Here is a 26,862-nt window from a genome sequence, read left to right as displayed (position 1 = left end):
CTGTGCAGGAGACCAGAGTTGTGTTACTACTCAAATCGGAGTCCCTGAGCATTCGGGGATCAGAGTTTTTAAAGATACTTTGGCAGGTAGGGGCTTGGAAAGTGGGGAGTGCTGATTGGTCAGGATAAAGATGGAATCATAGAGGGTCAAAGTGAGTGTTTCTTGCTGTCTTCTGTTCCTGGTGCGATGGCAGAACTGGTTGAGCCAGATTATGGGTCTGGGTGGTGTCAGCTGATCCATCAAGTGCAGGGTCTGCAAAATATCTCAAGCACTGATATTAGGTTTTACAATAGTGATGTTATCCCCAGGAGCAATGTGGGGAGGTTCAGACTCTTGGAGCCAGAGGCTGCAGGACCCCTAAACTGTAATTTCTACTCTTGTAGTTAATGTGTTAGTCCTGCAAAGGCAGACTGGTCCCCAGGCAAGAAGGGGGTCTTTTCAGGAAAGGGCCATTATCAATTTTTTTGTTTCATAGTTAAACCATGAACGAATTCCTTCTCAAAGTTAGTTCAGCCTACACCCAGGAATGAACAAGGACAGCTTAAAGGCTAGAAGCAAGATGGGGTCGGCTAGGTCTGATCTCCTTCACTGTCTTAATCTCTTCGGTTATTATTTTTGCAAAGGTGGTTTCAAGCCTACTTATCGTTTTTCCCATTGATCATGTATGCTAGTCTCTTTCTTAGAACCCACTTTCATCCTGCCTGTTCCCTCATGCAGGAGTTAAATATACCTTCAGAACATGCTCACTAGGTATGTGTATGAGTTATGCTTTATAAACTTCAGAAAATTATACTCTGAAGGCTGTCTGGCAAAGTGTTTAGAAAATAGTGATACTCTTGATGCTAGATTTATAGCAACAGGTCCTAACTAGAGAAAGAGCTTTTACGTATGTCCCAACTGCCCCTCGGTGTGGAAAATGAGGGGACGGGGCCGTCAATCCCCCAATCTCTGCCCAAGGGGATTGTAAAAAGCCACCCACGAGGTGTCAACACCTCTTTCATGGCACAGCAGCCATTGCAGCATGAACATTGTACACACATTCAGAAATATTTTATGGGTAGCAGCTGAAATAAATATTATTTCTCTTTTTTGAATGACAGTGAAATCATAGCTGGTCCTCCTGAGTTGTTCACGGAGTAATTCTTTAGTCATGGTCTCTCACTGTCCTTTCCTCTTGAAGTTCTGTTATCCTAGAAGAAAAACCAAACAGTACATAGAAAGATAACACAATGAAGAACCCTGCTCCAGACCACTTCTATAGGGAACTTGACATTTTTTCCAGGAAACTCAACTTGTTTGTAGTGGCAGATATCAACGGGAGAGCCCCGGGAGCACAACGGCTGTAGGAAAGGAAGTCGTGCTGCCCTGTGTCCTTTCAGAGCTCCCATGAAGACCTCGAGAGCTTTTCCCAGGGTTGCTCGGCTTATCTACCACAGCTGTATTATTTATAGGGTCAGAGAAAGTCAAAGTATCACGAGTGTTCATGGATCAAACGGAGCCTCCTAAATGCTCACTTCCCAAGATCCACTTGGAAACATCTGGAGTGTTTTCTGCGCAAAGTGTTGGCTACTTACGAGGTTAGTAGCCTTGTGATAAATAAGATACATGTTCTCCTCCGAACTCTCCTAGAAGACGGTGGGAAAAGAGAGGGAGCTACCTTCTCCCTAGAGACGTACAATTATTCTGGCCAGCTCAGGTGGCTGAGACAAGCAATTTTCCGATGAATTGCAGAGACTGAATGGCCAGGCTAACCGAAATGCACATCATACTGAAAACAACACACTTCAGGAGATATCTGACGTTTCCAGTTACGACTTTGGATTAAGGAATAATGGCTCCAGAAAAGTCTAGTGGAAATAGAGTATGTTGCTTGAGAAGGATAGCTTATTAGCTGATCAGTGCTTATGAATTAGAGAAAAGGGCACAGAGGAAAGAAGTCAAAGTGGGAAGAGCGTTCAAGACACCTCCAAGTGGTGGAGAGCAGCCCAAATAAGGGCTTTCTTTCTGTTGCTATGATTGTGAAACAGGAAAGGTTTCCTCGTCGCCCTCGCAGGGTGTGTGATGGCGGTGTGACTCGCTGCTTCAGTGCCTCGCTGCTCAGACCTCCAGGGGAGTGTACAGACGGGCAGGCTATGGTGCTCCGACCCCACGGCAATGACTAGGAGTGAATGTTTACAGCCCCAGTGGGCGTGTGTTACAGGGTGCTCTTTAGTTTAGCCATCCACAGGGGGCTTGTGTTAGTCAGCTCAATTAGACCCCTGCCTTATTGCAAGGACAGAGGCTTTCTGTATCCTGGGGTTCTTGCCTTGGTGTACTGGAAGAATTGGATCACACGTGAGCTTGGAGAATGAGTGCAAGGTTTTATGGAGTGGCAGTAGCTCTCAGCAGATGGGGGAGCCAGAAGGGAGATGGTTTTCTCCTGGAGTCAGGCCACTTGGTGGCCCATCCCTTCTCTGACTGCCCCAGCCAAACTCTGTGTCGTTCTGCTGGTGCCTGTCAGTGTGCTCTTGACATCCAGCCACTGGTGTCTTCTGCTGATGTGCTCCTCACGACGGGCAGTCACTTGCGTGTCTGCCTGCTAGGGTCTCAGGGTTTTCATAGGCACAAGATGGGGGTGTGGCAGCCAGGGTGGTCTTGGGAAATGCAACATTTGGACAGGAAAACAAAAATGCCAGTTTTCACCTAGGCTCGGGGGCACAGGCCTGGGGGTGGAGCCCTAGCCAGGAACTACTCCTTCCTCTACCCAGCACTTCCCTTCCCCGCTTCCGTATCATTTATGCATTTATTCATTTATTTTTATTTTTATTTTTGAGATGGAGTCTCGCTCCGTTGCTCAGGCAGGAGTGCAGTGGTGCAATCTCAGCTCACTGCAACCTTCACCTCCCAGATTCAAGCGATTCTCCTGCCTCAGCCTCCTGAGTAGCTGGGGTTACAGGCATGAGCCACCACATCCAGATAATTTTTGTATTTTTAGTAGAGACGGGGTTTCACCATGTTGGCCAGGCTGGCCAACTCCTGACCTCAGGTGATCCGCCTGCCTCAGTCTTCCAAAGTGCTGGGATTACAGGCGTGAGCCACCGCGCCTGCCCAGCCCTTCTGTATCATTTAAGGGACCATGCACTTCCCTTCCCAGCACTTCCCTCATACAAATGTATATAAAGATGAGCATTTATGAAATCACAAATCTTGTGAAATGTACCTATTTAAATCCTCGCCTATTTGGCCTTTGTTTAAGATTTTTATAAAGTGGACGAGAGAAGCAACATATGTATATTTCACGTAAATTGCTGGTTCAGCCTTCACTTCTGTTGGCACTACCTGCTTTGAGCATGAAGGGTATAAGTAAAGCCCTGAGTAGAGAATTTTTCGGCAGGGCGCAGTGGCTCAGGCCTGTAATCCCAGCACTTTGGGAGGCTGAGGCAGGTGGAGCACTTGCATTCGGGAGTTTGAGGTCAGCCTGGCCAACACGGCGAAACCCCATCTCTACTAAAAATACAAAAATGAGCCCAGCATGGCAGCGCACACCTGTAATCCCAGCTACTTCAGCAGCTGAGGCAGGAGAATCACTTGAACCTGGGAGGCAGAGGTTGCAGTGAGCCGAGATCATGCCAGTATACTCCAGCCTGGGCAACTGAGCAAGACTCCGTCTCAAAAAAATAAAAATTAAAAGGAATTTTCACGGGGGCACTGAAAACGGGGTTCTTGCTGGCTCAGGAGGCTGACTCAGGTCTGGAAGGTACCTCACTGATAACCTCCCATGTGGCATCACCTGTCTCTCTTGAAGAGTCATCGCAACCAAGGCTTCCTCCTCCTGGCCAGGCTTTGGCAGGCCCTCACTCTTTCCCCTGCCACAGTTGAAGTTTCCAAGCTGTTGCCACAAGCACAGCTTTCAACCTGGCCATACTGGTGGTCACCAAGGGTGATCCTGGCATGTCACGGCTTTCAAAGCAGCTGTTAATGGCGCTGTTTGCCAATGGATGGGGAGGAAGGTTGGAGAGATTTCTCCTCTACTGGCATGACCTATCTGTTAAACCTTTGTGCTGTGACAGTCCCCAAATGAAGACACTTGGTCAGAGAACATGTGAAGGCTGTAGTGCATTGAAACTATTTCTTCAGCCTGACAAAAATCAGTCAAAATTAGCTTTGATCTTGCTAGTTACTCTCCCTCCATTTACAAAATCTACCTAGGCTTGGGGTTACCTAAGGAGGACCCTGGAGAGTTCAAAGAATCATCAAATCATTTTTATTTGCATCCAAACTTGGAGAAAATGTCACTATTAAAACCTTACTGAGAAGGCAGTCAAATCAATGTCCTTCATGAATAAAGCTTGAACTTCAGACAAAACTGCAGTGGTTTGCTGCATCCCTGTGAGGACGAAATCCCTTCAAAGAAAGATTGTTCACTTTCCACTTCCTTCGGACGTGTGGAGAAAGAGCTTCAGGAAAGCTCACTTCCTTCAAACCTACCAGATGGCCCTGAGGTCACTACAAACAAGTACAAATTGAACATTTGAAATAAAATTAAGGACAGGTTTGTGGATTTCTGGGGAGAAGTACAAGGGTGGCTTTCTGTTTTCAACAGTGACCACCTCCCTCCCTTCCTCCTTCCTCTTTTAACTTGGTATTAAAGATAAATGGAAATCAATGTAACTGTATTAATGGCTACTAATTTAATACATCTCTACCATTAATACTCATTTACTTATTTAGTGTGCTGTATTTTTGGTTCTATTTTAGTGATCATAATTTTAAAAAACCCTATCTGTAGGACTTCCATTGGTTCAGCAGTAATAAAGTTCTTCCAACACAATGTTCTACCTAGAATCTGTAACTCCACAATCAACAATTTTCTAATGAGAAGTGTCTTAAGAAACCTAACCTTCACCTTTTGGAAGGAACTGTTGTACGTGCAAGGGGTGCCATAAAATACTTTGAGTAAAATTAATTTATGGCATTTCATGATGAACAACTTAAATATATTATGGATACACTATTTAAGCAAATGCATATTTAATTAAGAGAAGTGTTAGACAATTAGGGGAAAACACTAAAATGGGTAAGTAATATATTTAGCAATCACCTGTTGTTAATTTGGAATACATGGCTATATTGCCTGGAGACATTTTGATAGTTAATAAATAAGATTAGCAAGTACAGGGGTTGCTTCAGTTTCTAAAAATTTTATAATGCGTATTAAGCTCTTACGTTGAAAGACTAGATCAATTATTCCAATAGTAACCATTTGTCTCGTAAAACATTCACCAGGTTTGTCTCATAAATTTGGATTTGGAATTAAAAGGCCTAATTAGCATCACAATTTTGTTCATACAGTAAGAAAGAGTAGACTATGTATAAAAGTATTTTCAGTTAGGAGAGCACACTCCTTTTGCTATACTTGGTTTTGAGGTATGAAGTGTGTATTTTTATGTGGAGTTAGGATTTGGGTTTTCATTTTAATGATGTTTGTGTGAAATAGATTTGTAAATTAGATAGGAAGGCAGGACCAGCCAAAGCCAATTTCTGATGAATCCAAGAGAGAGTAATGCTTGACTCTCACCCACTATTACTGTGCTGACAGAAAATTCTCACTTAAAACAACAAATTCATGTTAATATTTAGACATGTTTTGATAACAATAAGAACTAACACTTATACAGAATGCATAAGCATCCTTCTAAGTATGTACACACATCAACTCATGTAATCTTCACCTCAGCTCTTGAAGTACATATCACCATCATCATCATCATAGTCTCCTTCCTTCCTTCCTTCCTTCCTTCCTTCCTTTCTCTTTCTTTCTTTCCCTTTTTCTTTCTTTCTTTCTTTTCCTTTTTCTTTCTTTCTCTTTCTTTTTCTTTCTTTTCTTTCTTTCTTTCTTTCTTTCTTTCTTTCTTTCTTTCTTTCTTTCTTTCTTTCTTTCTTTCTTTTTCTTCCCTTTCTCCCTTTCTCTCTCTCTTTCTTTCTTTCTCTCTTTCTTTCTTTCTTCTTTTTTTTGACATCATTTCACTCTTACTGCCTAGGCTGCAGTGCAGTGGCATGATTTTGGTTCACTGCAACCTCGGCCTCCCGGGTTTAAGTGATTCTCCTGCCTCAGAGTTGGAATTACGGGAGCCTGCCACTATGCCCGGCTAATTTTTGTATTTTCAGTAGAGACTGGGTTTCGCCATGTTGGCCAGGCTGGTCTCGAGCTCCTGACCTCAGGTGATCCACCCACCTTAGCCTCCCAAAGTGCTGGGATTACAGGCGTGAGCCACCGCATCCCGGCATCATTGTCTTCATCATCACTATTTTAAAGGTAGGGAAACCATAGGCACACAGAGTTTAAATAACTTGCCCAAGATTAGCCAGCATGCATGAAGGAGCTAAATGTAAACCCAGACATTACAGCTTCCTAACCTGGGCTTTTTTTGTTTGTTTGTTGTAGAGATAGAGTCTTGCTCTGTTGCCCAGGCTGGAGTGCAGTGGTGCAAACATAGTTCACTGCAGTCTTGAACTCCTGGGCTCAAGTGATTCTCCCACCTCAGCCTCCCGACTAGCTGGGACTATAGGTACATACCACCATGCTTGGCTAATTTATTTATTTTTTGTAGAAACAGGGTCCTGTGATGTTGCCTAGGCTGATCTCAAACTCCCGGCCTCAAAGGATCCTTCTGCCTTGGCCTCCCAAAGTGCTGGGTTTATAGGTATGACCCACCACTGTGTCTGTCCCTAGCCTGGGCTCTTGAGGACTAGCCCCCTTGACTTTTTCCAGGTAGAGCCCGTGGGTGCGAGTGACTGTTTCATGTGTCACTCTAGTGCTGGTGCACATCTCACGGCATTGGGAGAACGATGGTGATGTCTGACTAGCACGCTCCGTGGATCCTAGGCATGTCTACCATGAATCACCTTACTGCCTATGAAAGATAACATCATAGCTCATGTATAGAGACATTTCAGTTTCAAAATGTAATATTGCCCTGAAATGTCGAGTGGGTATTTTGGTAATCTGCACTAAATGTTTTTGCCAAATGAGACACTCACTCATTGGTGGGTGTTTGTTTCCATTTAAGTTTTGAAATGACAGGGTTTCCTTTAGGTTTTAACCATTCTCTACAGTGTGGTTGAGTTTTAAATTAAGGCTGCTGAAAATAGAGATTAAAATTGGTTTGGCCACAAGGTTTTCAAAAGTATTTTTTTCCCCTCTCTTTCTTTTGTGTTTTGTTTATGTTAGGAATAAGAACATTTAAAAATGAATGAGAGGTCAAGGTATCATTTTCCTCTAATGATATTTCTTTTCCCTTTCTTTTTTCACATTTTCTTGTGTGTGGTGTGAGGGTGCTTAATTACTTTGTTTACTTTCATTTAGCCAAACATTATATTGTCTATTCATTTGTTAGTATTTTCATTTTCAAGGAACTGTTGTCTCATGCTTACATCATTCTGATGTTCAAGTTCTGCCTTTCTTCTTTTGTACTTAGAGGCAGACAATTCTCTGTTCACAATCCTTTTGTCATAGTTTAAAATGTGGGTTGTAAGGTTTATCAGTAAAATGAACCTTCCTAAGATCAGCATAAAAGATAGTAGGGCTACTAAAGAAAGTTATCAAAAGAGCTTCTAAGGTCCTTAAGCTGTTGACATATTGTCACAGCATATTTCCAGTTTGCAAATTTTCAATCCACAAAATCTGTGATTCAGATTGCCCCTAAAATTTGTATTCCCGAAGTAATAATAATAACAAAAGGCACTTACTACTTTGTGAAATACTGTTTTAAACATAATCATTAACTCACTTAACCTCACAATAACCTCACAAAGAGTTGTTATTTTCAGAAACACAGTGATTAAGTGAAATTCCCAGGTTACATTGCTAAAAAAGATAGATCACAGAGCCATAAAAATATTTTCATTGTCAGTTTTATCATAATATATTTTATTGAGCACCTTTTATAATTATCCAAGCTATTTTATTGGGAATGTATTTTATGTATTGCTCTTCTTTATTGGGAATGTATTTTATGTATTGCTAACAAGTCATAGTAGTTAAATAACATGTGGAAGGTCAAAGATCGTAAAATCAGTGTTGGAAATCAAGTTCTGCTGGCTCCAAACCTGTGCTGTTTCAGCTTCTCCACAATTCTTTACATTCACGGGCCTCAATTTTCTCAGGTGGAAAATTTTAAAAGCCCCTTTGATTGTAATAATTTATTACTGAAAATGAGAGACAACCATTATGGCCCTGAGTCTGAATACTGATAGTAATTTTTCAAACAAAAATAAACACTTTTGGGGGTGAGATAAAACATTTTTGATAGAAAGGACTTTTCCAAGGAGACTCAGTTTGATGTGCACGGTCTAGATTTTCTGTGATCTTCTGTAATCCAGGGAAAGGCTTAAATAATTGGAAGCTTTGAATGCTTAATATGTTCCTGGGGTCATGCATCCTTCTTTTATATTACTTGTCTTGGCTGGATATCTGACAAGATCTATACAGTAGAACACACACAAAGGTCAAGCGTAAGGGCTTGTTATTTAGGCATTATTGGCTCTTTTCCTCATTTTTACTATTTATGGAGCTTAGCTTTTCTTTCTATAGATACTGGTTTATGATATAAAGTATCATATTCCTTCTGCTTGAAGAACTCTAACATTCCATGTGGTACAGGTCTTTGGGTAATAAATTCTCTCTACTTGGTTTTTCTGAAGAAGTCTTCATTTCGCCTTTATTTTTGACCAAAAAAAAAATATTTTCACTGGATATAGAGCTCTGGGTTAGCAGTTGTGTTTTTTTCAGTACTTTAAAAACATCACTCCATTGACTTATGGTTTGCATAGTTTTTGTTGAGAGGTTGGTTGTAATTCTTATCTTTATTTTTCTGTATGTTTTGTGTCCTTTTTTTGTCTGACTACGTCTGACTTTCTATTTCTACTTGTTTTTGAGAAGTGTGATTATAATATATCTAGATGTGTTTTCTTGAAAATTATCCTGCTTGGGATTCTCTGAGTTTCTTTGGTCTGTTGCTTAGATGTATTTTATTATTTTTGGAAAATTCGTGGCTACTATCTTTCCAAGTATTTCTTCTTTCCATCTTTCTTCTCTTTCTGGGACTCCAGTTATAATCATATTAACAAAAAATGTTATTGTTCTATCGGTCTCGGTCTCAGTTGTTCTCTCACTCTGTTTCTCTCTCTCTTTTTCTTTCTCTCTCTCTGTCTTTCTTTCCCTCATCTTTTATTTTTCTCTTTGTGTTTCAACTTGGGTAATTTATGTGGCCTATCTTCAGCTTCACTGATTCTTTTCTCAGCTATGTCAAATCTACTAATGAGCCTGTCAAATCTGCTAACAAGCCTGTCAAAGACATCCTTTATTTCATTTCCACTAACATGGTTTTGGTTTTGTTTTTAATTTATGACATTTCTATTAAACCCTTTCTTGTAGTTTTCATCTTTTCGATAAAATTTTCTATCTGTGCACACACATGATCTACTTTTTTATTAGATTATCAAATATATTAATCAACTATTTTTAAGTCTCTATATCACAGTCCTAACAACTATGTTATTTGAGTCCAGACTATTAGTTGCTTTGCGTCCCCAAAATGGGTTGTTTTTTCTCGCTGTCTGTGTGCCTTTGGCGGTGGAGGGCTTCCTCGTTTTTTTTTTTTTTAATTAAAGCTGGACTTTGTGGCTAGAACTGCAAATACCATTTCTATTCCAATAACCATTTATAAGCCATATCAATAAGAGTAAGGCAATGATAATTGATTCTACAGGTCCAGATGGGATTTTAACACATAGTTGGTCCATGACACGTAAGTCTGGTGTTGCCATGAGTCCACAATGGTAATGAGTAGCCCAACCAGTCTGGCTACGTACAGAAGTCCCACCACACTCAAATAGCTTGGATAATAAGAATTAAAAGTAGTTGGCCGGGCACGGTGGCTCAAGCCTGTAATCCCAGCACTTTGGGAGGCTGAGATGGGCAGATCACGAGGTCAGGAGATCGAGACCATCCTGGCTAACCCTGTGAAACCCCGTTTCTACTAAAAAATACAAAAAACTAGCCAGGCGAGGTGGCAGGCCCCTGTAGTCCCAGCTACTCGGGAGGCTGAGGCAGGAGAATGGCATAAACCTGGGAGGCAGAGCTTGCAGTAAGCCGAGATCCCGCCACTGCACTCCAGCCTGGGCGACAGAGTGAGACTCCGTCTCAAAAAAAAAAAAAAAAAAAAAAAAAAAAAGAATTAAAAGTGGTTTGTCCCACTGTCCCATTTTTTATTCAACTTTGAAAATAAAGGAGCCATGCATGTCTTATCTCTTTGTATTTGTTATGTTCTGAATGAATGAACAAGTGAGCTTCTCCTGGGTCAGGCTGCTAGAGAGGGTTTTAAAAGTGATCTCCCAAACTCTCTAAGTTACAAGAACAAAAATCAACTAATCAAGCCACAGAATGAATTTCAGGGAAAATATAATCTGGAGTAGACATATAGGAAAGTCCTCTAGCACTAAAAACAAAAACAAAAATATAGTTGAAATTACACCCCGGTTTAAATAGAGATGCTGTTACCCAGCGTGATGCCTATGTGGCACAGCTAAAGCTCGACCTGCCCTAACTCCACTGATCTTTATGGAACAGGATGCCTGTGACAAAAAGTTTTCCTTTGTAAACAGACCAGCGGAGACTGGTTAAATCCAAGAGAGTTGACCATACGACTTCAAAAAGACTTTAGGCTTCATTATAATCTCATTTCCATGCTAAATGACACTCTCACCAGTGCCATAACAGTTGCCAATCACCATGACAATGACTACAGGAGGCCATAAAAGGGAAAAATGAAGGCAGCACTCCAGTTCCAGGAAGTTCATTGCCCATTTCCAGAAAAGACATGAATATTCCTCCCCTGGCTTTTAATATCCAACCCCTTCTTTAGAGGAACTCTGTATTTTAACCCCCTCACCCCTCACTAGTGGAGAAGTTGATTTGCGAGCCATGCTCCTGCTTCTCAATTCCATGGCCATGGAATAAAGCCTGCCCTGCTTTTGGTTTCATGTATCAGCTTCATGACACTGAACAGGAAAAGACTCCAGTTTTGGGAAACCAGCTTTGTCAGTAACGATGCCAATAGAACTTGATAAGCAAAACAAATTTCATTGAATATTAATTAATTAATTAAATGGTGCTTGGACCATTGGCTAGTTATCTGGGAGGGAAAAAATCTAGATTTAAAAAAATATGTGACCCCTTCAGAATCTTTCTCAACACCACATTCGGGATGGCCACTACCAATTAACTGGAGTTAGCATCTAACTGGAACTTATTTACCATTCCTTATTTAGTATCTTATTTCTAATAGATGAAAAACAAATTAATGATCTCGAAGATTTACATTCACACAAGTAGATGGTAATTTTGACAGCTAATCTTTGGATAGTCAAAGACGTAAGTGCCTACGTTCCTGAACAAATCACAAAGGAGCAAATCAATAAATCTGAGCACATAAAAATTTAAAATATCTTTCTAACAAAAAATCTGGCCGGGTACAGTGGCTCATGCCTGTAATCCCAGCACTTTGGGAGACCAACGTGGGTGGATCACCTGAGGTCAGGAGTTCAAGACCAACCTGGACAACATGGCGAAACCCCATCTCTACTAAAAAAAAAAAAAAAAAAACAAAGATTAGCCAGGCATGGTGGCATGCACCTGTGGTCCCAGCTACTTGGGAGGCTGGGAGGCTGAGGCGTGAGAATCACTTGAACCTGGAAGGTGGAGGCTGCAGTGAGCGGAGATCGTGCCACTGCACTCCAGCCTGGGTAACAGAATAAAACTCTGCCTTAACAGAAAAGCCAAAAAACAGAAACAAAAAAACCCAAAAAACATAATTAACAACATGAAAAAATATATTTACATATAATATTTTTAAACAAATATAATACCAAAAAATTATACACACAGAGCAGTGACCTGGATCCTGACAGTCACACCTCCAGCATGACCAAAAGCAAGGTGCATAGTCTCTATAAGCTTCAGTTTCCTCATCTCTAAGATGGAGCTATTGACGATTCTCACACCACAGGATTGCTATAAGGTTTAAACGAGTTAATCTTACTATGCATTGCCTCATAGTAAACATTGTGTAGTAAATATGTGTTTGCTACTATTACTGTTGTTTCCAACTGAAGCTGTACCTTCTTTCAGTCAATATTTAGAACTAGTTAATATTTATTGTTTCATTATAAATATATGATCATTGAAGTTTTCAAACTAAAACTTTTCAAAACAATTAAGATTTTCTGCTCATCATCACTGGTCATTAGAGAAATGCAAATCAAAACCACAATGAGATACCATCTCATGCCAGTTAGAATGGCGATCATTAAAAAGTCAGGAAACAAGAGATGCTGGAGAGGATGTGGAGAAATAGGAACACTTTTACACTGTTGGTGGGAGTGTAAATTAGTTCAACCATTGTGGAAAACAGTGTGGCGATTCCTCAAGGATCTAGAACTAGAAATACCGTTTGACTCAGCAGTCCCATTGCTGGGTATATACCCCAAAGATGATAAATCATGCTACCATAAAGACACATACACACGTATGTTTATGTGGCACTGTTCACAATAGGAAAGACTTGGAACCAACCCAAATGCCCATCACTGATAGACTGGATAAAGCAAATGTGGCACATATACACCATGGAATACTATGCAGCCTTAAAAAAGGATGAGTTCATGTCCTTTGCAGGGACATGGATGAAGCTGGAAACCATCATTCTCAGCAAACTAACACAAGAACAGAAAACCTAACACTGTATATTCTCACTCATAAGTGGGAGTTGAACAATGAGAATGCATGGACATGGGGAGGGGAATGTCACACACTGGGCCTGTCAGGGGGTGGGGGGCTAGGGGAGGGATAACATTAGGAGAAATACCTAATGTAGATGATGGGTTGATGGGTGCAGTAAACCACCATGGCATATGTATACCTACGTAACAAACCTGCATGTTCTGCACATGTACCCCAGAACTTAAAGTATAATTTAAAAAATTAAGGTTTTCATAATCATAGATAAGACCTTTTTGGAATCCTTTCTTCTGATTATATGTTTATGTTCTCTTTAGCACAAGTATGGATTTCACTGTATAAATTTTTCTGTCCTGCTTTGTCATTTACTATTTGCTGTAGCTTGAATTCTCCCCTCTATCATTAAATGCCTTTAAAAATCTGATTTTTACCCTATTGTATTTAACCATTCCATTTTCAGACATTCTGGCAGTTTGCTTAATTTTATTATAATAAATAATGCTGTGATGAACCTTATTGTATAAACAAGTTTCCAGTTGTTTCCAGGCATAGTAGAGATATTCAAAACTTATTCGTTTGAATGGAGAGGTGGCTAAGTGGACGAACAGAAAAAAGGGTGAATGTGTGAATGTTAAGCACTGGAATATAAAGATTTGAAGAAGATATAAAGGTCCAAGTCTATCCATTGACAGGTGAAGTAAGAATTCAGACTATTTTAAAGATAGAAGAGTCTTGAGAATATTCAAATACTGAATAAAAAGACTCAGTAGTTATGATTGTGGACTGAGGATGGAGTGAGTATGACTGATGAGTCCAGATCCCTAGAGAGAGGAAAGGAATGAGATCCAGAACAGGTGTGGAGGGTAATTCCTTCAGGAGTCAACCTATTATTTCATGACTGGAGAGAAGGAAGCAAGGAGGCAAGGTTGTGTGTTCATGCAGGTATGTGTAGAAGCAGGAAGAAAGTTGAGAGTGTTCTGAGGCTCCGAGGGCCCCTTTTTATTAATATCAGCATGGCCTTTCCAAACTGGAGGGGCAAAAGGAGATGAAATCAGAGTTTGGGAAAAAGTAAGTTTGAGAAAGCTGTCCTAGATTTCCGCAGAATATGAGAAAAGGCTACCAAGGACCACACAGAGGGATGGCCAGGCAGCTCTGAAATACGGGTTGAAACTGAAAGCTTCACAATGCTATGTAGAGCAGGAAGAACTGTCACTGGGCTTTCCGGGAAGGGAGAAATAGAAGGACAAAGACAAGGAAGATAATGACTTGAGGATCGGCATGAGAATATGAATGTTGTGGCAGCCCAGATCTGGGCTGAATATTATCAGAATAGTGAAGGTGAGAAAGAGGGGAGCAGATCTATTGCAAGATGACCAAAGGAACAACTTCTTGGAGATTTTTTCTGAGTCTCGAACAGAAGGAAAGGGATCAGAGAAAGAAAGAGCTGGGATGATGGGAGATTGTTGTCAGAGAGCTCCCAGGGGAGAGGAATTTAAGATTTTAGAAGTAGATAAATTACAGGGACATGTCCAAAATAGGGGCCTTGATAACAAATGCCCTAAGTAAAGTGAAAGAATGTGCCAATCGGTTGAGAAGCTTACAGAACAATGGCCATCTGATCAAGGACAAGGGACATCCAAATCATCCAGAATAAGGGTGAGTCTTGGAGCAAAGCGGGAGACAAACACCCAGTGCGAATGTTTTCTGTGAATATGGGGCCTTGACTCAACCGAATAAATGATCAAGGAAAAAGGGTAGAAAGTGGCAAACAAGATGGCGGCAACTTCCTGCTTAAGAGCAGATGAAGTAGCCTGAGAGTCGCCTCAGGGAGGGAGTCTCAAAGAAGAAAGGGGATTGCAATGAACAAAGGAGGGGGAAGGGCCTTTTAAGCCAAAGCTGTACCGTGAGCAGAGTCAGAGTTCCTGACCTTTGGGAAACCAGGAGGACGGGAGAGTGGCAAATCTATGTGACCAAGGCGGTGTTGATCCCACAGCATGTAATGGGGGGACTGTTGCACCAGGGAGACTTACAGAGTCATGAGTAATGGAAAGTGTGTTCCTGTTGTCAAAATAAATGAATAAAATGTATTTTATGGGGTGTTATTTTTAGTTTTATAAGGCCAGATGTTCCAGCTGTACATTGCCTTATGTGCCTGTATTTCCTGGAAGCGACAGCGTCTCCATTTTCCTGACAGTCTGGAAATGCCTCGCTCGGCCTCCATTATCCAGCGTCTGCTCTCCTATGGCCTCACTTATCTGGATCCTAGAAACGAAAGTAGAGGGGACACATCAGGACCCCAGACAGCCAGAAGCAATGTCACAAAGCCCACAGGCTTTATTTGCTGGATATCAGCCACAGTCTATTTTATTTTAAGGCAACTTGTAACAAAGTTCAGTTGTTTGGTTTCCTAACCCAGAGCAACACTGCAGGTTCTGCTGTTAAACACTAAAAGGAAGAGAGGGAATAATAAATCAAAAGGATCAAGTCACAAAGGGGCCAGGCAAGAGAAACACGAGAGGCTGCCACGTTATAGGATCATCAGAAACAGCTGAGGGCGGACACAGAAAAGCTAGGAAATGAAGCGACATATGGTTTGCGGCCATTACTCTGCTCTAACCTTGTAGAACTCTGTGGAATCCTGTCATAATAAAACGGTTCATTTCATCTGAATTGGGGACCCCCGAGGTCTGATCCCCAGAGTCCCCAAGCCAACTTTTCCCTCCTTAGCCATCCAGCTTCTTGGGGTGCCCTTGTGTGCTCATGCAGATATGTGTAGAAGCAGGAAGAAAGTTGAGAGAGTTCTGAGGCTCCAAGGGTCCCTTTTGGTTAATACCAGCATGGCCTTTCCAAGGTGGAGGGGCAAAAGGAGATGAAGTCAGAGTTTTGGGAAAAGGCTTCTCTCCCACAGAAGCCAGGAACAGGCCATCCACCCACAGCTGCCACCTTGCCATCTTCTCAGCCCTCAGACCCGCTGCAAACTCAAGGACCTTTTATCTTCAAGGGTTTTATGAGGGTTTGGGGTCAGAAAAAAAAAGAAAAGAAAAAGAAAACAGAGAGGGTGACAAAATAGATATATGAGGAAATTTCAAAGACCGAGATATTCTCCAAGTAGTCATTTTCTGGTCAATAAATATTTGTTGGGTAAATTAATGATCTGTTTAGAAATGAACTCGGGCATCAGCCCAGCTTTCCTGGCCCCTTTCTGAACCAGCTGTCTCAGCTGTCCCCTGGAAATCACGATGTTTTATGTCTGTCAGATGCTTTAGACACTTGGGGTGCGGGAACAGATTCTTAGTCCAAGCATAAGTAGACTCCTGGGATAAGGCTGGGGGCTCCCAGGGAACCCACACATACATATATTCCCCTAGATGTCCCTTCCCTCTTCTCACCCACCAGCCCCTCTAGGACCCTTTCTCCAGCCCACAGTTCTAAAGATGCCTCTAAGCTGGTCGGTCAGTAGATCTAAGAACAGGCTTCTACTCAGAGTCATTTGTGCACAGAGAATTCCTGGAGAGTCTCCCAATGTGGCCCATTTTGGTTATTTTTTGGTATAAATAAATAAAACTTGTCAAATATATTTTAGAGAAATATATAAAATGACTCATGTTACACATTTTGGTGGCTCATGGCTTGGTCTTCAATGGTGGAAGGTTCACTCTGTGGCCTCCTGCACTCCAGATCTGTGCAGAATCCATGGATGGTTACACAGTCCACACGCAGCTCTCTCCTCCCCAGCTGCAGACTACTCAGTGTGGTGAGTGGCCCGCCATCCCTTCTTCTCAACACGTAAGGGGCTGTGTGTGTGAAAGTGGTGACACAGAGATTCCATGGAGCAGGGCTTCTTGTCTCGAAATAACTTAAAATCCACCTGGAGAGACTCTTCTGGGAATCAGATGGGTGGTGCAGAGACGTGCCCTCCAGGAGTGCAGAGCGTGACTTCACACACAGATGAAGTCTTCATTCAACTCCCCAGTCACTCAGTGCAAACCCTTGATTCATCACCTATCATGTGCCAGATGTATGTGAAATAATAGAAATACAGAGATATACAACTCAGTCTCTGCACTTGAGAATCCCAGAGCCTGAGAGGGCAGACAGACATGCAAACAGAGAACTCCAGTGCAATGAGGTAGGGATCTGGAAATCACTCCCGGATTTTTGGTTTGGGTAACTCAGGGATGGCGGTGCCCTTGTCTTAGGTGGAAACCAGAAGAAAAGGAGGCTGCAGGGGAAGATGGTGGGTCCAGCCCAGGACATGTCCACTTAGCTGTGCCTTAAGTGGAGATTTACGAAGACGCTTCTCTGAGCCAGCACTGTGCTAGGCTTGAGAGCCGCAGAGACTGTCCCTCAAATAATGTAGTATGGAGCAGGATGAGTCTCACACAACATAGTATGGATGCGGAATGTCATGGAGGAGGTTTGGGGGCTGCTAAGGATGAAGAGGAAAGTGTCTCTTGCATGCATACTGGCCGAGGGAAGGGGTGCAGAAAGGTACCCTGTTCTGGGAGTCCCACAGAGAACAGCTGCAGGAAGGAGGAGGGTCCCCGTAAGACAGGCAGCACAGCCCATGGACAAGAGTGGCTGAGTGGAGAGGGCATCCCCCCCATTTCCTCTGAGAACACAGTGCAGCTTTGGGGACTTGAGGACAGCAGGGCTCTTTGAGGAGCTCCTGCAGCCAGCAGCACTGGAGGCGGCAGTGTCTTCCCCACAGCAGACACAAGGTTCTGGGCTTTAGGTCCTCCTGGCAGTGGATCTCAGCGCTGCACACCAGAGCAGAAGTACCTGCAGGAACTCCTAGCAACCAGGCTTGGACAACACTGGGCTCCCAGACATCCCTGGGTGAGTGTTTGAGAGGGGCGGAGTTTCTGCACTTGGCAGGTGGCTGCAGGGCTCACAAGTGGGTCTCCACTGCCAAGGAGTCCCCATTGGCACAGACACCTGCAACGGCCTGAGGAGGATGCCCTACTGGATAAGACGTCGTCTGCTGAGTGCAGTGGTGCTGGGGGAGAACCGAACGCTGGCAGCAGGAAGGACATCTTCACAGCAAACACGGTTCAACCTGCTCCTAACTGACATATGTCCAATCACATTCCAGGTGCAGTTTCCGTTGAAGCATTTTTTGAAAGCAGTGTAATCTGACTTTCCAATACACCTGACAGGCAGCAAAGCCCCATTGACACGGTGACCTCCCCAAGGTAGTTAACTCGTGAGCACTCCCGTTTCATTCCACAGGAATTAGGGAGCGTCTGTCCCTGACAGCAGGGAGCACGGGGTCTGGTGAGGAATGAGGGGCCCCTCAGGAGCTGAGGTGCCTGGCCCACTTCAGCACCACCTCCAGGTGCCTGTTACCTGGTGGGCAGAATCAAACATCCAGGATGGGAGACATCCATTCCAGAAGACTTTACCCATCTTCCTCATCTGGGAATGACAAGAGGCAGGGCTAAGGCAGGGAGAGCCATGCAGGCCCCTAGCCTGGTTCCTCTCCCCAACGGGTTTTGTGGAAATGATTCTGGAAAGGTTAGAGCCAATATGTGCCCCTGTCTCGTCCACTTGGCCTCCTCCCAAGGGTGCACGGGGAAGAAACAGACACTTCCCTCTGAACCACTGAAGCATCTACTCCTCCAAAGAACCAACTAGAGAGGGGCAGAGCTGCTGGCCAGCCCCAGGGTATCCTCCCAAAACTCAGAGCTTGTGCTTCTCCAGGATGGGAGCCAGGCAGCTTTATCGTCCGGCGGGAGACGACACTTTTGCAGGAGGACTCCTTCCTGCACTCTTCTGAAGGCGAACCTGACCAGAATCCAAGCCAATCCTAAAGCCAGGCCATATGAAAAATCCCTGTTTATACATTTTCATAGACTATAAACTTAAAGGTGAAATTCTGCCCACTTAAAGTCCTGGGCTGGCTACCCAGGTGGAGGGCTTGGTGTCCTTGTTGATGTCGTTATTTTTCAAGCAACATCATAGACTCCGCACTGTAGCAATGGAGAATTCACTTTGGATCCCAATGCTACATGAGCTTCGTTCTTTTTTCCAATGGATTTTCATGTAGAAGCAGAGCAGACTCAAACTGACATATTTTACTACCATTTACAAATCCGTTGTTAATAAAAGCCCATTTTTTATATTGTTTGATCACATGATACCCTTCAAACTGTTGTTTTCATTTGTTGACTTTAATTTTCACCCTTCATGTCCCACATCTCTTTCATTTTGACCACCACACAATGGTGACATGGTGGTTGGGCTATACCATGTTGCCATATGCTTAGTGTACTGCAAGTTTTTATTTGATTTTAAGCTTCTGGGAAAAAATATGGGACGTATTTCAGTGAAGTGTGAAAAGTTCTGTTTCTCTGTGTGCTGTCAATGTGCATTTTGATCACATGATGATATCAGGTTTGCTAATCCCTGATAGCAGAGATCATGTCCTGCCTGGAGTCAGACAGGTGCCAAACATTCTGCCCCAAAGCCTCATGAAGCCAGCAGGGCATGGGTATTGTCCTCACTTGCCTATGAAGAGAGCCTGTGATACACAGTTTCATGTGGGACTGACTGTCATAGCATAAAGTTGATTATTATTATTTTGAGACTGAGTCTCACTCTGTCACCCAGGATGAAATAGAGTGGTGCGATCTTGGCTCACTGCAACATTTGCCTCCTGGGTTCAAGCAATTCTCCTGCCTCAGCCTCCTGAGTAGCTGGGATTATAGGCCATGTGCCACCATGCCCGGCTAATTTTTGTCTTTTTAGTAGAGATGGGATTTCACCGTGTTGGTCAGGCTGGTCTCGAGCTCCTGACCTTAAGTGATCTGCCCACTTTGGCCTCCCAAAGTGCTGGGATTACAGGCATGAGCAACCATGCCTGGCTTAAAGTTAATTCATTAATACCCTCATCTATCTATTCTAGCAAATGTATACTAAGCACCAACTGTGTGCCAGGCACTGAGCTAGATGCTGGGCAGTCAGTGACGGTTGGAACACATCTTCTTCAGGCATCAGGAACTCTTCCCAGGGAGACACATGAGCTGGATTATGGAACACGATGGAAATGCAGTGAACAATATACACAAGGTTATGTGAAAGAGGACCAGAAGACAGTGTGCATGTGTGGGTGTGTGTGCATGTGTGGTGTGGGTGTGGTGGGGGCCCTGGGCAGCGGGAGGAAACCACTTTGGCTAGGCTGATCGGGAACCCATCCCCACAGAGAGAGATTTCAGTGAAGTCCTGATGTAGGAGGAGCCAGGTGCAGAAGGAAGCACATTTTGGCCAGAGGGAGCAGCATACAGAAAGTTCTAGAAGCACAGGAGACATGGGATGATAAAGGCAGGTGCAATGGAAAGGTGGCCACTGTGGTGGGAACAAAGTGATCAAGGGTGAGAGAGTGGATGCAGTTACAGAGAATGGCAAGTAGTGTCATTCGAGGCTTCTTAAAAAGCAAGCGTTTTATTTTAGAATAGTTTTAGATTTACAGAAAAATTGCAAAGATAGTATCAAGGGGTCTCCTCTACCCTGAACCCATTTTCCTCTACTGTTAATATCTTACAATGGTATCAGGCATTTGTCACAACCAACTAACCGACAATGACACACTATTATTCAGTATTCACAAGTTGTCTTTTCCGAGCCCTTCCTTACTTTCTGACAACAGGATACTCCAGGCTCTTCAGGTTTATTTCTTGCCCCAGCTCTAGAATCAGTCAATTCTCAGGGGCCCTGATTCCTTTTACTGGAAAGTGATACTAGAAACCAAGAGGTGGGTGCTAGGTGTGCTTGATACCACTGGGGTGTCATTGCTTCTAGGCCTTTGCAGCCAAAAGTGCTTAGAAATGTATATGTACATATATGCATATCCATACGTATATCTACATTGATCTACATTGATCCATCTGTATCTATATGAGGCTAAACATGAGTCTGACGTTTCCAGCTCTAATTCCATATCCCACAAATCATTCCAGCTTCCTCCCCTTGCTTATCTCTAATCTCCCACTGCAATGGGGAGAAATTTGGCTCCTGACATTCTGCACCCATTTACTTCAGTGTCCCATTCTATATCCATGTATGGTGGTTGCAGACTTGCTAACCCCTGAGAAACATCATTACCGTCTAGAGCAGAGTGCTTGTGTGCAGCTCTCTTTGCCTGTGGTCTTACAGACTCCACTCACTTGCAAAGTCACTAGGGTCAGCACCCTGCGCCCTTCAGCGAGGTCGTGCCGTACATTTGCAAGTTAGATTCTTGGGTCACAGTCTGCATTGCATCCTGGCATCCCCTGGCCTCACTGAAGGCTTGTTGCGTTGGGTGCCTTGCTCTCGCACTCTCTAGCTACTGCAATGTGGAGGGACTTCAGTGAGTCAAGACGGAAGACAGGCACTCACACTGCACCTGGCGAGAGGTTTAGACCTCGGAGGTGGCCATGGAGAGAAGAATATGTAGATGAGAGAAATTTTAGACACAGGGCTGTGGATTTAAGTTACATTTTTGAAGTAAGTAGCAATATATCCCAGAGGGAGCATCTCTCTCCATTAAATGAACTGAAACCAGAAGTCTTCACCCTCCTATTCCCAGCCCCCATGACACTGGGTAGGAGGAATCCTTAAGTGTGACATCACCATACCCCAAAGAACCATGCCTACTAGCGAGCACATCATTACTCATGTGGATCACACCTTTCAGTGTGGGTGGATCGGGGTGTCTAATCATCCCGGGCGCTGGTCATAAACACCGCCGTCTGGGCTGTTTTCAAGAGTCACGTAATGAGGGAAACACTGTCACTCGTCTAAGCCATCTGCTCAGCACCAGGAGCAGCTGAGCTAGGCCTGGCAAACGGGACAATATATACACGTTCTGCTCCTTTGATAGATTTGTTTGGGGAAAATGTTCTAATGATTAATAGGCTATTTCCTTGCTGATACACTGCACGTGTAGCCATTAACAAATGATTCCAGTGCAGCCTTGGCAAAGCTCCTCCCGTGTCATCTCAGGATGTGGCTGGCGGGGCAGGCGGGAGGGGCTGGTGTCTGGGATGAGGTCAAGGCCCAGGGAGAACTGCCTTCCTTTGTGTTCTGGCTGAGGAGGTGAGTCTGGTGGGGGCTGCAGGGAGCCTACAGAAGGGCTGGGGTAGGGGTCCAGGCTTCCAGACTCAACAGTTTGCTCCCATTACTCCCAATAATATTCCTGCTGATGGCCCTGCCGACACGAGCTCTATCTTTAAGGGCGGGCAGGCTTTTCTTCAACTCATGATCATATGTTTTGCTTCTCGGGGAACTTCTCATTGGTTTTACTGGCACTGTCATGGGCCCTGGGTAGCACCTAGGGACTCTGTCTTACAACTAGGGACAAAGAGACAGAGAACTGGCAGCCCTAAAGAGGCTTGTCCCTGGGCTCAGTGTCACCCCACGACCAGAAGGGACCCCATCGTGTGGTTATTGGTGAAGGCAAGCACTCTTGGAGTCCCTGCTGGGACAGTTCCCAAAGAGGCCTCTGCTCATGGGGGGCTCATGGCTCACTGGGGCTTACTCCACCGAGAAGGGAGGTAAGTGAGTCAGGGTGGGGCTCCCACCAGCTCAGTCTCTTAACCTGGGCTCTGCAGAGCCTCAAGGACCACCTCACAAGCCCGCTTTGAATGCAGGTTCCCAGGCCTGGGAGAGATGCACCCCATCCTTATTGTACCCCCTTCCTGATGAACGAAGAGAAATAATTCCAGGGTTCCAGAGATCTGAGCAGCTTAGAAATCTCTGCACTCAGAGCCTACTTTATCCAGCCCCACCTTCTGCTCCCATTTCCATTCCAGCTACCCCTGGCTCTTCCCTCTGGCTGTCTGAGACTCCTCTACCCATTAAGGCTCAGCTCAGATGTCACCTTCTCAGGGATAACATCATTAGCCCCTAAGCCAGAAGAGATAGCCTTCTCCGTGCCCACATTTATGCTAAAAATGGCATTACCATGCTGTCATGGGAGTAGCTGTTAGTGACTTCCCCAGTCCTTAGAGTATGGGATTTGTAAAGTCAGGAAGTAAGTCTTCACATTCCTGGAGCTTCCCACAAAATACACGCTCGGCAAAGTGCCTGGGAGGAAGTTGTCAATGAAAATGATGGAGGAGCCCTACCCTCCTGTGGGGCTTGCCATAGCTGTGGGGACTTTGCCTTCTCCTTTTTGGGGTGCATTAAGGCACAAGGGAAGTGGAATTTAGGAAGTATCCTTCAGTGCTTGTCAAACTGTGGGTTGTGAAACAACTTAGAAGGTGGTGGCCAGCATTAGTTTAATGGAATAAAATGTTGGATAGAATAAAGAGCAATAGAGAAATAGTGTGCATGTACGTGTGTATATGCATGTGTATGTACACATGTGTTTATGTATATGTTATGTATATACAAATCCTTTATACATAAAGAGTAAGAATTGTTCCACAGAGCTTTTGTTTCTGCTACATGATTACGCACACATGCATACAGGATGCGCTGGAATTCATCTCAGGGACAGACTCTGCACTCAGCTTTCGCTTCAGCCTTGACCTTCAGAAGGCCAGTCAGCTAGAAGCCCATTTCAGCATCCTTTCTGGCTTTCCTGGCAGCCTGCAGATCAAGGATCGGGTGACCCTGCAGATTACTTTCCTATCCGATCAGTGTAACAACAGTAATAAAATTGACAAGGCACATCATAAGACTTTTGCTAATATATGAACATTCACTTCTATACATAGACAACCATTCTAAACGTAACCTGGAATAAAAATCACCTTGAGTACTTTATATTTTGAAATTCTTTCAGTCCGTGGAAATATAAATGCATGTTTATTTATATTGCATGAGTAAAATTCTAGAATAAATGACCATTTGAAATCTATTAGTTTTATACATAAAACTTATCAAAATGTTTCCTATAGTTAAATAAGGAAATAGACTGGCAAGTAATGCATAAAAAGATCGTATGTGTTAGAAAATGTTAAGAATAACTTTGTTTTAAAGCCTTTTGATTGGGAGGCCAAGGCGGGTAGATCATTTGAGGTCAGGAGCTCGAGACCAGCCTGGCCAACATGGTAAAACCCTCATCTCTACTAAAAATATGAAAATTAGCTGGGTGGTAGTGGTGTGTGCCTGTAATCCCAGCTACTCGGGAGGCAGAGGCAGAAGAATCGCTTCAGCCTGGTAAGCAGAGGTTGCGGTGAGCCGAGATCGTGCCACTGCACTCCAATCTGGGCGAGAGAGTGAGACCCTGGCAAAAGTATTCATAAAATCTTAGGTAGGAATACAGGCAGGATAACAGAGATTATTATATCATAGTTCCAATCTTCGTAGAACTATCTGGGTAATGCTATTCATCAAAGTAAACAAAATAATCTAAATGCCTGTATTTAAAACTCCATTTAGGTTATATGTCTTTCAAGGGAAAATCCTGTTTGATAATTTGTCACATCTTAAAAGCAAAATATCAATAGTTTGCCATCTCAAATAATGAAAAGAAGGGAAAATCCCCAAATCATGATCTTTAGCATATGTGATTAGTACAGACATCATCAACAGCATCAAGAATATGAAGAAAACAGGTCTTACACACCCACCCACTTTCAGCTGTGGTTGGTTAAGGAAACAAAGTATTTTAGGGGGCCTCATATTTCTCTATTTCATATTGCAAATGCATAGCAGGAGAACCGACGGTGCTGAGGAGTCATTGTTCCTGCACTGTCAAACTTTTAAGTTTTGATCTCCAAAGTTTTAAGAAAATAATAATGATAAGTAAACATAAACAGAAGCTTAAAAATATTTCATTTTACTTTTTAAATTATTAAACCCTGGATGCTTCGATCTCAGTTTTAGTCAGCTATTGATTTTACCATTTATTCAGTGGCCAATAGGTGTATTCAATGTACCTTTAGTGTGTGCGTGCGTACATGCACATATGGGTGTCTCTGTGCATGTATGTGTGTACATATGTGCATCTGTGTCTGTGCATGTTCTGTTCAAGTCTCTATGTACATGCGTGTGCATGACGTGTGTGCGTGCATGTGCATACATGTGTGTATGTATGTTTCTTTGTGTGCCTGTGTGTGCATGTGCATTTGTGAGTGTGTGTACATGTGTGTGTGCACAAGTAGGACACATGTGTGCATCCACGGATTCACTACGTAATAGTTTTCCCGGCTATCTTCATTGAGCAGGTGAAGAGATGGAGGCTCAGATAAGTTAAACTATGAGCCCAAAGTCACACTTGAGTTAGAGTAGTCTCGATCCAGATGGAGGCATAACTTAAAAGCTTGTGTACCTTCCTACACACCTTCCTGCTCCAGAGACTCCTATGACTTCCATTAATTAATTAGCTAGTTGTCCAACATTTGTTGAGCACCTTACGCATGGACAATGTGTCTCTTGACACTGAAATGAAAAGATTCAGTCAAAGATGCGATGATATCGTAGTTTAAAGCAGATGGTTCCCAATGCCAAGCATCAGGATGAAAGAGCTCCCCTGGAGATGACACTTAGACAGCCAAGAGTCAGAAGCACCTGCTCTTACCTGGGTGAGTCAGAGAAGAGGCCCAATCAGTGGCCACCCTCCAGGGGAGACCGAGAATGGATGGAGGATTACCGAAAGGCTGGGAGGAAGACAGGATAAGAGGATGGGATTCCAGAATAATGTCCTCAGGACACACAGCTGGTTTGAGGTGGCTGCAGCAAAGACTCCAGGAGTCACAGGAGGGCAGGACAGATATGCTGACGGTGGGACAAGGTCAAATTCATGGATGCCTTGTAAGCTGGCTCAAGGTATTCAGACATTAACTGGGTAGTGGTGGCAGAGTGGGGGTGTGGCCAGGGGAAGGTTTTGAGCCAGAGTGGCATGTCTTGATTTGCACTGTACAATATCATGAGGCAGCTGTGTGCAGGATAAGCTGGAAAGTGGGGTGGGGCAGAGAGGAAAGAGACAGAAGTCACTCCCAGGTTCCTCTAGCTGGCTCTACCCCCTGCCTGCTTGGTGTGGGCTGGGGAAGGGGATGGTATGGAAGCTGAACAGGTATGAACAGAAGTCCTGCAGGTAAGAATTCAACACGCTGATTGTTATGCTGGGTTATGAAGAGAAAGGGACAGAGGTGTCAGTGTAGGATGTGCTGGGGTCGTGAGGGCTGGGAGTAAGCAGGTAGGGGCTGGAGGGCTCAGTGGGGACTACAGGGCCCTGGCTCCAGTGGGAAATGTTGGGTTCTGCAACAGAGAGATGAGTGGAAGATGGGTCACCGGCTCATGTCCCTGGAAGACCCCAGACTTGACCTCAAGCCATCTCCTGGTTGTAGGGGTGACTGGCAGCCCCATTAGGAGCCAGCAGAGGTGTGACGCTGGCAGGCGGGCTCCTAACAAACCCTCCCCATGCTATGATTCCCAGGTGACACTCACAGCTCTCTGGGGTCCTCAGTCTCTTTCATTGCAACATTAAAGACCCAGGGATCCGGGGACAGCCTCTGGAGCCCAGCACACAGGTGCACACTCCGGGGCCCGGCACGTGGGTGCACACTCTGGCCACCTCCTGCAGGAGAGTTGGGATACATTTGAGACCCTGGGGACAGGGTGGGGGACTTCATGTGTCTGAAGATGGCTCTGAACCTTGGATACAGTCAATGTGTGCCATTAGGAGGTTTCAGGAACCCCCTGAAATTGTGGGCAACAATTTGTGGGATTTTTTTGTGTGTTCACAGCTTCCATAGTATTGCAAAGGGGTCGATGACCCAGAAATGGATAGAAGCCCATTTCTCCTGCAAGTTTAACCACACTTTTGATTCACTGGCATTTCTCCTGGACTGCTTTTAAAATAATTGTTGGAAAATCCCATTTCACATACTTCAGGTGGCAGCAGTGCAGAGTAAAGAGGTATTGCCCACAGAGGAACAGAGCTCCAGGCTGAAGGTCTGGGCCAGGGTCATTCCTTGGCAGGGGATTAACCAAAGCAAGAGGAGCTCCAGCCTGCCCAGGGTACCTGGGGAGCCTGGACAGTTTCCAGCCCAGCTGTGGGAAAAGGGCCTATGGCAGGAAGCAGGAAAGAAAGGATGGATGTTAGGGTTTAGAACCTTGGACACTTCACCAGAGAGCAGGGCTAGGAAAGGCCT

General features: G+C 44.0%; 1 protein-coding gene and 1 long non-coding RNA gene across 2 annotated transcripts in view; one reads left to right on the top strand and one right to left on the bottom strand.

The window, feature by feature from the left end:
* The window catches only part of COPS8 (COP9 signalosome subunit 8), a 439,461-nt gene that overhangs the window by 251,957 nt on the left and 160,642 nt on the right, over positions 1-26,862 (top strand). The gene's annotated exons all lie outside the window — the stretch shown is intronic.
* On the bottom strand, positions 378-26,012 carry LOC126932633 (uncharacterized). Its single transcript, XR_007718257.1, has 2 exons — positions 25,287-26,012; positions 378-1,190 (listed from the first exon to the last, which is right to left on the bottom strand). It is a non-coding gene; the product is annotated as an uncharacterized LOC126932633 (long non-coding RNA).

The sequence above is a fragment of the Macaca thibetana genome, chromosome 12 (assembly GCF_024542745.1).
Source record: "Macaca thibetana thibetana isolate TM-01 chromosome 12, ASM2454274v1, whole genome shotgun sequence".
NCBI lineage: Eukaryota > Metazoa > Chordata > Mammalia > Primates > Cercopithecidae > Macaca > Macaca thibetana.
This window is presented reverse-complemented; position numbering and strand designations above follow the sequence as displayed.